Source organism: Amphiprion ocellaris, chromosome 18, assembly GCF_022539595.1.
Source record: "Amphiprion ocellaris isolate individual 3 ecotype Okinawa chromosome 18, ASM2253959v1, whole genome shotgun sequence".
NCBI classification, from domain to species: domain Eukaryota; kingdom Metazoa; phylum Chordata; class Actinopteri; family Pomacentridae; genus Amphiprion; species Amphiprion ocellaris.
The window spans coordinates 20,582,967-20,596,454 of NC_072783.1; the positions used below are offsets into that span (position 1 = coordinate 20,582,967).

At 37.3% G+C, this 13,488-nt stretch overlaps 1 long non-coding RNA gene across 5 annotated transcripts; it reads right to left on the reverse strand.

Annotated features, from left to right (window-relative positions):
* Positions 1–762: 762 nt before the first annotated feature.
* On the reverse strand, positions 763–6,395 carry LOC129347365 (uncharacterized). Of its 5 annotated transcripts, XR_008599437.1 has the most exons (4): positions 6,169–6,375; positions 5,177–5,277; positions 3,767–3,890; positions 3,485–3,662 (listed from the first exon to the last, which is right to left on the reverse strand). It is a non-coding gene; the product is annotated as an uncharacterized LOC129347365 (long non-coding RNA). The 5 variants fall into 5 exon arrangements; XR_008599441.1 differs by adding an exon at positions 763–3,445 and having other exon boundaries at positions 3,545–5,277; positions 6,169–6,395; XR_008599438.1 differs by having other exon boundaries at positions 3,485–3,703; positions 3,767–5,277; positions 6,169–6,395.
* Positions 6,396–13,488: the final 7,093 nt, after the last annotated feature.

Here is a 13,488-nt window from a genome sequence, read left to right on the forward strand (position 1 = left end):
CTGGTGTCTTTTCAAATGTTTTGTCTTTAGTTTGATTCTTCTTAAATGTTTAGTTTTGCTCTTTTCTCACCTTTTATTCTTTTCTAATGTCTGATTTGAGTTTGAAATGTTTTCTTTTTAATGTTTAATTGTTGTTTTTTCAAATGTTTTATTGGCTTGTTTGAAAAATTTCCTTTTCTTTCTCAATGTTTAATTTTTTGATTAAATCTTTAAGGTTTTTCTTTTTAAGTGTTTTACCACCTTTTAATGTTTCATTTTCTTTTTAAATGCTTCATTGTATTTTCTGTTTAATTCCTATTTAAAGTTTTATTGTCTTTAAGATTTAATTTTTGAATTAAACATTTAATTTTTTAATTAAATGTTTTGTCTTTTTAAAGGTTTAATAATCAAATTAAATGTTTTGTATTTTTTTTAATGTTTAACTATATTAAACATTAAATACAATTAAATGATATTAAACAGACAAAATATTGAAATAGATAATTAAACAAGCTACAATACATGTCATTATGAAATTAAACAAAATTTTTAAAATACAAATATTAAAAATTACAGATAAAATATTTTCGATAATTAAACATTTAAAACATACTTTTTAATAAAACTTTTAAAAAGTTTTATTGTATTAATTTTTTCCCTTTGATTTAATTGCTTTTTGTTATGTAGTTTATTTCTTAAATCTTCTTTTTCTGTCAAGATTTTAACCCCAACCTTAAAAATGAAATAAACCCTCAAATCACAATGAAAATACGTCTGTTGTCACAATCATGAGTTAGTCAATTATTCACTTTATCAATTCAACTTTATTTGTTTAGCACCTTTTACACAGATGACAAAACTAAACAAGCAAAGAGAAAAAAACTATGCTAAAACTATGATTAAAACTCAAAAACATTTAAAAAAAACCATTTAACATGGTAATAAAATATGTTGTGTCCAGGGGATGGAGGGAGTTTATTGAAGTCTTCTTGGGCTCACATGGGAAATCATTTAAAATATAAACTTGATATTCAGTCTAAGGAAACTGCAGAGTGACAGAAGAACCAACAATATCTCCTGTTTTCTTCTTTAATGAGTCGACTCTTCTTGTGCTTTCAGACCAAAGAACTACAGACTCTTCACAACCTGCTCAAACTCTTGGTACAGGACCTCACCACACGGGTCAAGAAGGTTTCCTTCTCATTTCTACTCTGAAGCTCACCTTCTCAAACTGCTGACAAATGTTTCTGCTGCTCTAAAGTCTGGTCTCCAGAACTTCCTAAAAACTCTCAAAGTCTCTTCTGCTGCAGGTTGCTTTGTAGAACTGTTCCAGAAAACCTCACTAAACCACATGGAGGGGCCTCAAGATAGTCGTCCAAATGAAACCGTACAAAATCCAAACTAGCACAACCCAAATGCTAAAGTCTCCTGCAGCCTACCAGAGAACCTCTGAGAACAGAGAATCAGGACAGGAACTCTTACCTTCTGGACAACCAGCGTTGGTTCTCAAACAAGAATACAGAATGTGTCTGACCAAAAACCTCTAAAGACTCACTACAGCCAAGATAAAGGAACAACTCAGCTGCACCAAATCCACTAATCACTGCACACATTGCACCATGTGCTAACTGTGGCTAAAGAACCACATTTACCAAGACAACTATCCAGTACAAAGCCCTAAAACACACCAAGAAACACATTAAAGATGATTTTACTGCTGGAAGCTGCAAGCCAATGCCTAAAGAGCAAACTAAAGCAATGGAGCCAAACCCAGTTCAGTGGTGAACAGAAGCAGAGGAAATGTTTGTCTGCAGCTAAATAAAGCAGGAAGACACTGAGCTGCTCAGGTGTTCCTGATAACACCAAGCAGCCACCTGGACAGCCAATAGGAACACAGCTTACTGGAAGTCCAGAGGGTTGGGTTAGTCAAGTAAATTTAGTTTAAAGTTGAGGCAGAAACTTAACAAAGAAAGTTGAAAACCACCTTCTGATCCCTGAAATCTCTGAGTTTTCACACAAAGAACACCTGAACATGTCAAACTGGTTCCATAGTAGAACCATCATTGTAAAAACATCATAGTATGGTGTGTTGCTCAAAAAACATTAGGACCCGGCTGTCTAGGTTCGCCGAGGAGCAACACAAAAACAGGACAAACGCTGGTTTCCAGGGGGTTAGGAGGATATTTATTTGAAAGAGTAAGTTTACAACAACACAACATGTGAGCAGAAAAATCACAAAGTCTGTCTTTAGTTCAGCTGAAAATACTAGTTTTTTTCTTTTTTATTGACCAAACCTTTCAGGAAGTAGATGAAGAATAATTAAAGCTCTCATGTAGAAGTCCAACTTATTTTGGATCCGTGTAGAGAGTTTAATCTTAGAGTTTGTACAGCTGTTGAGTTTTTAGAGTCACATGGATTGTTTTGACATTTAATAACCGAGTCCTGAAATAAAATTACAGTTGTGGATTTCTGTCATTTAGTCTGGACTAAACAAATAACAGCAGCATGAATCTCAAACATCATTATGAGGAGTCTGGATTGAGGTTTCTCACTTGATAATGATCAAATCATGAAATTTAGGTTGGTTTAAAGGAATATTCCACCTTAAATCTTTGAATGTTGACCTAAAAGGTTGGTTTAACCAAGTATTCCATCCAAAATCCGAGACCAAATAATCTTGGTGTAAAGGAGTATTCCACCTTAAATGTAGACCTAAAGGATGGTTTGGAGTAATATTCTACTCTAAAATCTTCCAATGTAGACCTAAAAGGTTGATCTGATGGTATATTCTACCCAACATCCTGGAACATTTACCTAAAAGGTTGGTTTAATGGTATATTCCCAGAAAAACCCTTGAACATTAGGCTTAATGGTATATTCCACCCAAAACACATGTACATATACCAAGAAGTCAGTGTAAAGGAAATGTAGACCTAAAAGGATTGTTTAAAGGAATATTTAAATGATTATTTTCATTATTTAATAATCTGTTATCAGTCAGAACTCTGGCAAACTTATTTTCATCAGTTTTTTAGTGGAAGTCACAAATAAAGGAGCTCTTGGTTTTTCCTGGCGTTACTGAGTTAAAAGCTGCTGTTTCAACACAGACATGTTCACATACATCCACAAACCTCTCAGCACTCAAACACCCACAGACAGGAGGCCGGCTGGACCGAGGCTCGGCGGCATCCTCAGACCCACGAGTCGGGGAGTCGGTGAACTTGTTGGTCCGGTTTGAAGGCCTCCGTGTGGTCCAGTAGAAGTCCATGTAGTCGGTGTTGGCTTTGAACCACAGCGACTGGCCGCCATCAGGTGGACCGGCTCGTCCTCGTAGGGCTCCTCCTGTAGCCTTGAGGGGACCACAGGAACATTCAGTAGCTGTTGGAGTTCTTCCTGTCAGGCTCGTGGTAGAACGGCTCTGAAGAATCTTGTACTTGTCTTATCTGGAACAATCTAACAGCCTAAACTGTTAACAGCAGTGTAAAGAAGCAAACACAGGCATAGATTAGGACTCAAACTAGATTTATTTTAGAAAACAAATCAGCTTAGAGGCATTTGTTCACACATGTGGCTGAATAGGAGGCCGTCCAATCAGATTTGAGGTCTTCACTCTGTAGGTTGTTTGTTGGGTGAGACTCTTGGACCTCCATCAGCTGACATGGATGTTTGATGGTCTTCTTCATCTAGTGCCAGATGATTCATCCATGAATTCAGCAGCTACAGACTGAAATGAAGCTCATGCTGCCGTTATTGAATTCCTGTTCCAGATCAAATGTTCAGAGCTCACCTTGAATGCAGCCGTCTGCTGTCTGATAGTTTTTCTCATTGTAGTCTTCAATAAAGTCTTTTTCCTCATGTCAGGATGTGGTGAGACTCTTTCTCAGTCTCTGCAGATGTCCCTCATTGTGCATCTCCAGAGAAGAAACAGAAAAACCGCTCACTGCTTCAGCATCACAAACGTTCTCCAGCACTGAGAGTGTTTTAGGAATTACTTCATTGTGTTGTGAACTTTGAAGGAGCAGAAACTTTACAGCAGCCAAAGATATGAGCTCCAATTCTGGATGTTTTAGGAAATCAAGTTCATCAAATGAACACTTGATTTTTGCTGATAACGCTCATTAAATTACTGAAGAAATCCAACATAAAAACCTGTAAACTCTCAGTCAGCTTTTGTTAAAGTTTGTCTATAATTCTATCATCATGTTCTGGAACCAGGACTCTGCAGAAGTTCCTTCAATCAGATACTTGTGTGTTTCTATTTAAGGCCTCAGGTTTGAACGTACAGCAGAGGATTAGAAAGGAGTGATTTTAATATTTAAATCAGTCCAGTAAATGTTTGGCGTGAAAAGTATTAAAATTTTAATTTAGATAGATTTGTGTCAAATAATATTGTAGCGTCTCACTAAAATATATCCAAATGAGTTCAGTGTATTTACATTTTAGAGAATATTTGATTTCTTAATCTCAATACTGTAGGGTCTGACCCTAAATATTATAATAATGATGTCAATTCAAAGAATATTTTAGTGCAGTCATAAACTTTAATCGGCTAAACTTGCATAACAAATTTCACTATACAATCTTAACCTGAACATTCATATTATTGAGGTAAATTTACATAAATCATGATATTCTAGGGTCTTAACTGGAATATTTCTAACATGAATCTTTTTGTATTGTGCTGATAAACAAGAATAACCCAACTTTCAGATAATATTTGTTGACTGTGATTGTGAGACTACTTTTCTCCACACCCACATTCATTTTACTCACTCCCATTTTTGGTCTATTTGCATATCATTATCCTGTAACCCACCTGTATAAATAAAGAATGACAGGGACCACCTCTTTGTAACTTACACGAGAAGTGTCTCGTTGCACAGAGTGGGTTACCCTTGCTGCAAGTACAGAGAAGCCTCCGTGTCGTTCATCACAGCGAGCGGTTCCTGGTTGGAGAGTGAGCCGCCTAAGAGCGCTCCTCTCTGACACAGTGGCCACCACTTTGAGCACCTCTTGTAATTGTAGAGGCCAAAGATAACTTTTATTAATCTCGTGATGTCTGAATAAATTTGGTATTGAAATATTTATGCAAGTTTTTCTTTTCCTGATGTGTGTAAACATTATTTTGGCTGACTCTGTATAATGGGTTTCTGACAGGTCACCAGGCAACATCTTTTTATAATAATGACAAACATACCTGCATTCTACAGGAGTGATTTTCCTCATGTGCAGGTAAAGATGTGGGAGGAGCTTAGAGATGACAGGAGCAGGAGTCATCCTCACTAATTCAGCTTCCACCTAGAAACAGAAAGACCACAAACAAACATACTGATATCCTCTCAAACGTTCAACCTCACAGCCTCAAAATATCTGTTTAGGAAGTGTTGTTTCTAAATTCTGCTGAAAGCATTGACAGACATTCTCTTACAAGGTTGTGTAAAAAGCAGCCTGTCCTCTGAGCTACTGAGAAATCTTCCTGAACAAAGTTTCTACGTATAAATCAGCTCAACAAAAACTAAAGCCTCAGTCAGAGATAACAGGTATCGCAAATTATAAAGAATTTTCTTTGTTAACTCAGACTTTCTGCTTCAACCTCACATAAAAAGGGGAGTTTAACTCGTCAGGTGACTGAAAATGAACGGCTTGTGCAGTTCTAGATCCAAAAGTAGGATGTTTCAACTCATGTTTTACTACAAATACATACAGTAATAAATAAACACAATGGCTGGTTGTTAGTTTATTCACTATTAATGTCATTTTATATACTGGATTGAACTTGAGCAGTGGAAGAGAGAAGGAATTTAATGAAATTATGGAGATTCAGAGAGGGAATGTTGCGCAATGTTAAGGGCGGTTTATTTCAAACCAGCTGAATGTTAAACTTCAGTGCAGCTGAACGGGTTTCAGTTAACCTTAAAGTAAAATAACTTTTTAAAAAGCTAAAATACACAGCAGAGAAATACAGGTTGAGAAGTTCGTTCTAATCATGATGGACAGGCAGCAACTAACACAGGTGTTCAGCGGTAAGTTAGCCACCTGTGTTGATTAGCCCGCTAGCTAACTTAGCCGCTTAGCTAGCTAACGCGTCCGGACCAACTGCTCAAACACGACAAAACACAACTCTTCACAAGTCGCTGACTTAACGTACAACAAGACAACGCTACTTGTTAGAAGTATTTATCTTCTTACCGTGTTTTACTCCAAAAACAAGATCAACAGCAGCCACAGATGCTACCAGACGTGCCGACCATAGATAAACACAGACTAGATCCGTTAGCGTGCTGTCTTCTATATTATCTATGGTCTGACCAGTCACTGCTCTCTGGCTCCGCCCTCTGAGAATCTTGTTGTCGTTTGGCTCCACACTTGCTGATGACCACTTCCGGTCTCAGAAAATGAAAAAACGGACCTTTTTCGTTTCTGTCTCTTACTGATTTTACTTTCTTGTTATTCTAAATATAAAACGAAAATTGAAGCATTAAAAAAAAAAAAAAAAACAACTGTATATCCCTTTTTGATCATGAAAAGGAAAAACGCCTTGTATTTCAATTTTAATTTTTGTATTTTAAAACGAAAATCAAATAACCAATGTTGATGCTGTCTCTTTGCAAATTTTGCAGTTTTGTTTATTTTCGGTTTTTTTACAGGTTACAAAATTGACCATATCTCAAAAAGCAAATTATGTACAGACTCCAAATAAATTTCCTGTGGTTCCAAAGGATATTGTGCAACTTTTTTACATTTACAAATTTGAGGGATACAGCTATGCAATTTATGTATATTGAAATATATGTGAAAAAAACAAAAGCGATTTTCATTTTTTTAAGGTTTATTGCACTTTTAAGCAATTTTTTGTAGTAGTTAAGACATAAGTCAATAAATATTATTAAAATTTGGGATATCAGGGTTATTTTGATGTAAAGCACATAAAAATACTCCAAAAAATGGCACTACAGCATGTAAAAATGTAAAAATATGTCCTGGCGGTCTTGCACAATGGTGGGTCTTAAAGGGTACATAGGAGTATTAAGCTGTTCCTTATTGTCATATTTACAGTCTAATGTGGGGCTGCACAGTGACTTGGTGGTTAGCACCGGTGTCTTGCAGCTAGAAGATCCTTGGTTTGTGTCCCGGCCTGGGCCTGGGATCTTTCTGCATAGAGTTTCCATGGTCTCCCTGTGCATGCATGGGGTTTCTCTGGGTTTGGATAGATTGGTAGTTTTGGATAGATTGGTGACCTGTCCAGAGTGTCTCCTGCCTCAACCCTAGGTCAGCTGGGATAGACTCCAGCCCCCAACAACCCTAATGAAAATTAGGTGGTGTATAGATAATGGATGGACAATCTAATGTTAGAATGTTGAGTTTTAATTAAATGTGTAAAATTAATCCATGTAAACCAAAAACTCATGCCTCAGATGGCTCTGAACACTTGGTTTCTAAAGTTTTTTTTTTGGTATTTCTATGCGCACCTATCAACGGGGATATATACACTACCGTCCAAAAGTTTTTCGTGAAAACTCACACTTTTATTCATGAGCTAACATAATTGCACAAGGGTTTTCTAGTCATCAATCAGCCTTTCATAACGATTAGCTAACACAATGTAGCATTAGAACACAGGAGTGATGGTTGCTTGAAATGTTCCTCTGTATCCCTATGTAGATATTCCATTAAAAAGCTGCTGTTTTCAGCTAGAATAGTCATTTACCACAGTAACTAGACTGGATTTGTGATTCATTAAATTTTATCTTCATTGAAAAAAAACTGCTTTTCTTTCAAAAAATAAGGACATTTCTAAGTTTTTCTACTTTTGAACGATAGTGTATATAGAATAATTTGTATGTACAGCTTGTGCGTTACATCACACAATAAGCAGATAATGAGCATAATTTTTATCCAATTATTGTTGTAGTTGTTTGTACTGTCTACTCTCATATTCTAAACCAGATTTGGGCTCGATTGTGTAAAGAGGGATTGCTGTTCCCAATCAAAAACAAGACTTTAAGTTGCTTTGTAGCTTTACATAGGAGGTCATACTCACAAGTACTGATTACTTGCCCCTTGGCAACATAGATTGTACAGGAAAGATGGATTTGCATCTAAAAAGTGAAGCCAATGCGCAAGTGCCCTAAACCTGCATTCTCTTCCAGTAGCCATTTGTAAAAATGAGATCCAGTTGTATAGAAGTCTATGAGAAAATGATTCTATCTCTCAGTTGATTTGCTACCTCCTGATGAGTTTATGGTCTCAATCGCTAGATGCAAATCTCCTTCAACACAACATGGTGTTAATTTAGTGAATTATTGAGGAAACTAGAAGATAAACGAGGTATGTTTTAGGGAATAACTACCTTGGGATTAACGAACATATGGGAGTGTGTAATATCGTCAAGTTGTCAGTCTGATCCACCACTTGTTCGTCACATCCAGTTTAAAAAAAACAAGATGGAAACAACCAAATGCCAAAGTCAGAGGTTTCAGAATGACAGTTGTCAGATGTTGACAGATGTTGTAGTGGCTATGTCCATCTTTTATATACAGTCGAAGGTAGGCAGGTCTCTGGAAGTTGGCAACTCAGATGAATATGGGCTTTTTAGAAGGCGACTGAACCTATAATTGTGTGTTTTGAGGCAGTCTCAAAGCAGTATCAGATAAATAAGGTTTTATGAACTCTATGTGACTCAGGAAAAGTTATGCTAGTTAAAACCCAGAATAAAAATATGATGCTGGAAATGAAAAAGCAATGTCCCTTCAACAAACTTCAGAGTAAATGGTAACGACACCACAGTTGATTTATAGATTGCTAGCGCTAACTGAAGTAGACTTGAACTTTGCATCAGTTGCTTAATTCATGCTTCGCCATCAGTGTCTCGTTCATTTATCTGCTCATTATGTAGATACCAAATCACCAGTAACGTCCAATTAGAACCATGCAGATATACGGCACAACCATTATTATGTGTTGTACTTTTGTATACTTATCATTCTAAGATGTGGGGTCCCCTCCAATACCCATAATATCATACTATTAAGGACGCCACAAAAATCTTAGTATGTCCCAATACATAGTATGTCAGAAAATACTGGAATGTCCTACTTCATCTGGTCACATTTTGCAGTAGACCACCCGGCTATTCTGTACATTCTGTCCCACAACATTTTACACTACAGACAGCGATGGATATATGTGCAAGACAGTAAAAGTAATATGTCCTAATTGCCTGAATACTGCATGTAATAGTGCGTACTTTGAGAGGACAGCTAAGCAAAAAGAAAAAGTATGTGATTTGGAATGCAGGGGTGACGTTCATGTATGCCGATTTAAAAATAACTTCCTGAGAACTTCTCCCTTTGCTGCAGTGATGTACAGATGTATTCCAGGACACAGCTGGGTGTGGTTACAGGTGCAACAAAGCACCTCTTGCCTGGAAAGCGACTGGCGAAACCCTGCTTTTTAGCCTGGTGTTAAGTTCCTCCTCAAGGCAGCATCAGTTCTCACAGGAGAGTCTTTGATGATGCTCAGTTCCCATCTTTTCCCCTAAATTCATAACCGTTTGCTATCAATGATCGGTTCTTAGAAATAAGGGTTTCTGAGTGAGCGGCACTGCTTTAAACTCATCTGTTTTCTGCAGATCTCTGTGAGACAAGAGTTTAAAGTTAAAGGTAGAATGTTTTGCATTCACTCTTTAGACTACCTGTGATCACCAGGGACTCTGCTCTGGGAGAACAGGGCTGTAAATCAGACCAGTACATTTTTCTCAGACAGGATATATACACTAAAGACTCAAGATAAACTGTTAATATTCTAAACGTAACACCTTTACGTGTTCACCTTTGCATTCGCCGTGTCACTGGAACAAGAGCAAACTCCTCCTGACTGTGGATCAGGCTTCCTATAGAGGCTCTGATGTACCATCTTATCATGTACATTTGCAATGCTAAGTAGCAGCCAGGTGAGTGGCAGTCGGAGTAGTTGATTTAATGGGGAGCAGCTATTTCGGTAAGTCCTCCAGCCGGCTTCTTTCTCTGGAGCTAATCACGCCGAACAACATCTCTGCAGCTCCTCTCTCCTCTCTGGGGTCTGCACTGGCTCTCCCTGTTTTGTTTTTTTGGCTTCACTCTCTTCTTCTTCTTGTTCTTCTTCTTCTGCTCAGTCTCACAGCTGCTCCTTGTTTTTATTTATATCTACACCTGCACCTCCTTCCCCTCGTCTCATTTACATCTCTCACTACTGTCTGCCTTTTCTCTCAGTTAATCACTCGCAGTCTCCGTGGGATGTTGAGGTTCAGTGTCATTATACTGTCTGCATGTTCATATTACCTCTAATACATCATCGCTCCCAGACCAGCGATGCAGCTTCACACTCCACGTGTGTTTTTAATGAAAATACTTGTCAAAAGTTACAAATGTCATGGCTGAACTCTTTATTGTTGCAAAGGATTTTAACCCCAAGTCATTTAGTAAATATTTTACGTTAGAGCATTGTTTTTTCCATTCATTTTTCCAATAATTTCTATCTTGAACAATATCATGTGTGACGTTGCTACAGTAAAGGAACATGGGAAAAGAATATTACTGTCAGACTGTTAACAAGATGGCAAAATCATCCAGCTTTGGCTCAGATCTTGTACTTAAGGAACAGTATTATTGTGTAGAAATACTGTAAAGGTTCAAATTTTTATTTAAGTAAAAGCCTAAAAGTATTAGCTTTTCAAAATAAAGTACCAAGAGTACCTCAATTCACAGCATCACTACGGCAACGGTGGCCGGATTAAAGCTTTGGAACTCCTTTTTGATGTTTAAAGAAGAACAGTTTGTGTGATAATTTTTCAGTTTACTTTTGTTTTCTCATCCAACAAATTGTGACTCACCTGAGATTTTTGTTTCAAACCGGTGTGATCATTTTACTGCCAGTGTTTCTTTATTTGCTGGACTTCATTATAGTGATGTTGGTGATTTTGTTACTTTATTGTGGAGGAATTACTGTTAATATTATCATACTTCTGAGTCATGGCGCCTCGACTCTGCTAATGTGAAGGTTTCTTGACCTGGACTTCCCCATGTTGACATCACCTGTTGTGTTGCATCCATTGGAAACGAGTTACCTGACAATCTATAGGAGAAGTGGGGTTCAGCAGTAAATCCTGGTCACCTAAACTTGAAATATCATTCACTCTTCAGTCTTTTCTCCTCATCCAGAGTAACTGATCACTCATCAGCTCTGGAGGTGGATGATACAAAATTGTATTACAGCCATCTTCTCAGAGTGTCATTTAGCAAATACAGATATCTCTGAAAAAAACGTAATTATATATAAATATATTTTTTGTTACTAATAACAGATAGATGCAAACTGCACTCCAAAAAATAATTAGTGCACCAGTTTGCATCCGTCGTTTGGATTTCAGACAGCTTCTAATGAAATTATGTTCAATCAACAAACTACATTCACTTTTTTCACATTATTTAGAAGGATTTTTTGCATGCTACCTACTTAATAACATCAATTTGAAACTTTTAAGATTGCAAAATGTTTACAGTTAACTTGATTTTTTGGCTTTTGGCTTTTTCATTTATTAATTTAACTACAAAATTGTTGGTAATGAACTAATTTTAAATTTGGAACTGGAGTAGTTTGTTTCAAAATGTGATATTTTAATGGTGTAAGAATATCCTTATCCCAACTATCCTTGTGTTATGTCATGCTTTGCCTGTTTGCGGGTTTGTTTTTTGTTTTTTTTTTAGGTTCCTTCTCAAATTGAATTTCCCAACATTGGAGGTTTCATTTGGTACAACAAGCCTTTTTTTTTTTTTTTTTTTCATTTACCCTCTGCAATCCCTACCCAGATCCCAACGTGTCCTTTTTCTTTTTTTCTTCAAGAAAGGTGCGCGCAGCACTGCGCAGCAGCCGGAGCTGTCATTGGCAGGGCAGCTCAAATGAAATTTCGTTGTATATGAAAGTGTGCAATGACCAATAAAGATTGATTGATTGATTGAAAACAACACAAATTTAATTCACTCTACAAATGATAAAGATTAAAAATCCTCTACAGCTGAGCAGATGTTGCTTGAAACTTTAATATTCTTATCTACTAGTTTGCTGAACTGAAGGGTCTGATGGCCAGATTTTACCACTAAATATGAAGAATATTAGCTAAATGTTGAACTACATATTCCATCAGCTGTATTAGCAAGTGTAGCCTAAACTTCGTAGACGAGTCCACTGTTGTTGTGTTTGTGTTATTGGTGTGCAGCAACGTACCAACAAAAACTTGAACTTCATCCCAGAATCAGTGGTTTGACTGACTGTTTGGTTCATTAAATTACTCTCTCTGGACTTTCGCAGTAATATAATCCGCATAAGTAGGCTATCTGTTGGAGATATTCTCTTCTGTAGCCAGTATCTCTCTAATATCACCGTGTTAATTAGTGTAACTGACTCCCAGTACAATCGGTCTGATTACCTCTCTGTACTGTCGCTCTGGTGTCTGAACTGACGCTTCCCTCCTATTAGACTGAGAGCTCAGGGCTGTTTGGGATGAACCAGTCAATTCATTGATGCTTCCACTGTGATAGACCTACTTTCATATTGTCCTCTCGTCATGTCCGTTCAGCATTATACACTGATCCCCTATCAGAGCACTTACAGAAACCATATGGAAATCAAATATGAACTTCAAAAAAATACTGCTATAAGTAGAGTTCTTGCATCTTTACTTCTGCAGGTGTGGCGTTTCTGTGCTTCTCAGGACAAATCTGATCAAATCTCAATAGAAAAACCGTGTTAAACAGTCTGACACCTCCTGTATGCTAATTAAGAACAATTGATCCATTGATCCATTGACATTGGGTGGAATTAACACAGTGGGCAACTGTGCCTAACTTCCTATTCAAGCTTCTTTGTTCATAGTAAACACAACATTTTTATACTCAATCTTTATCTTCATCTTCATCTCACGACTCACCTAAACTAGATCACTGCGCTTTCTTTTTCTAAGCCGGTCAAACAACAAGTGTAGAGTTCAAAACAAAAACCTCTAAACCAGGTCAGCAGGGGCACATTGCATAACTCCCTCTCACAGTTTAGTTGTCCCAAGGTTACGTTAAAAGACACCGGACTCGATTACACAACCACTAGTGAACCATGAGTGCAGCGGCCCCTTCGTTAGATCCCACCCAGTTTGTGCTTTTTGTTGTTCCGTTTCATTAAGAATTAATAAATTGATTGGAATTTAAAGTGTTGTTTACAAACACATTTAACAATGAGTGACCTTTCCATCGTTCATGCTTTCAGTCTGTCTGACTTCATTCAATCATTTGCTCCTGTGCAGCAAACCAACACACAGAGGCACAACATGCACCAACTTCTATATGAGAGGCAAACAGCGGATAGGCTGTGATGGAAACCCTCCATCTTCTGAATGACATCATAAATTGCTGCAGTTTAATATGTCGCTGGATGATTTCGGCGTACGTTTTTCTGTCTGTCTGTTTGCAACGTTACTCAAAG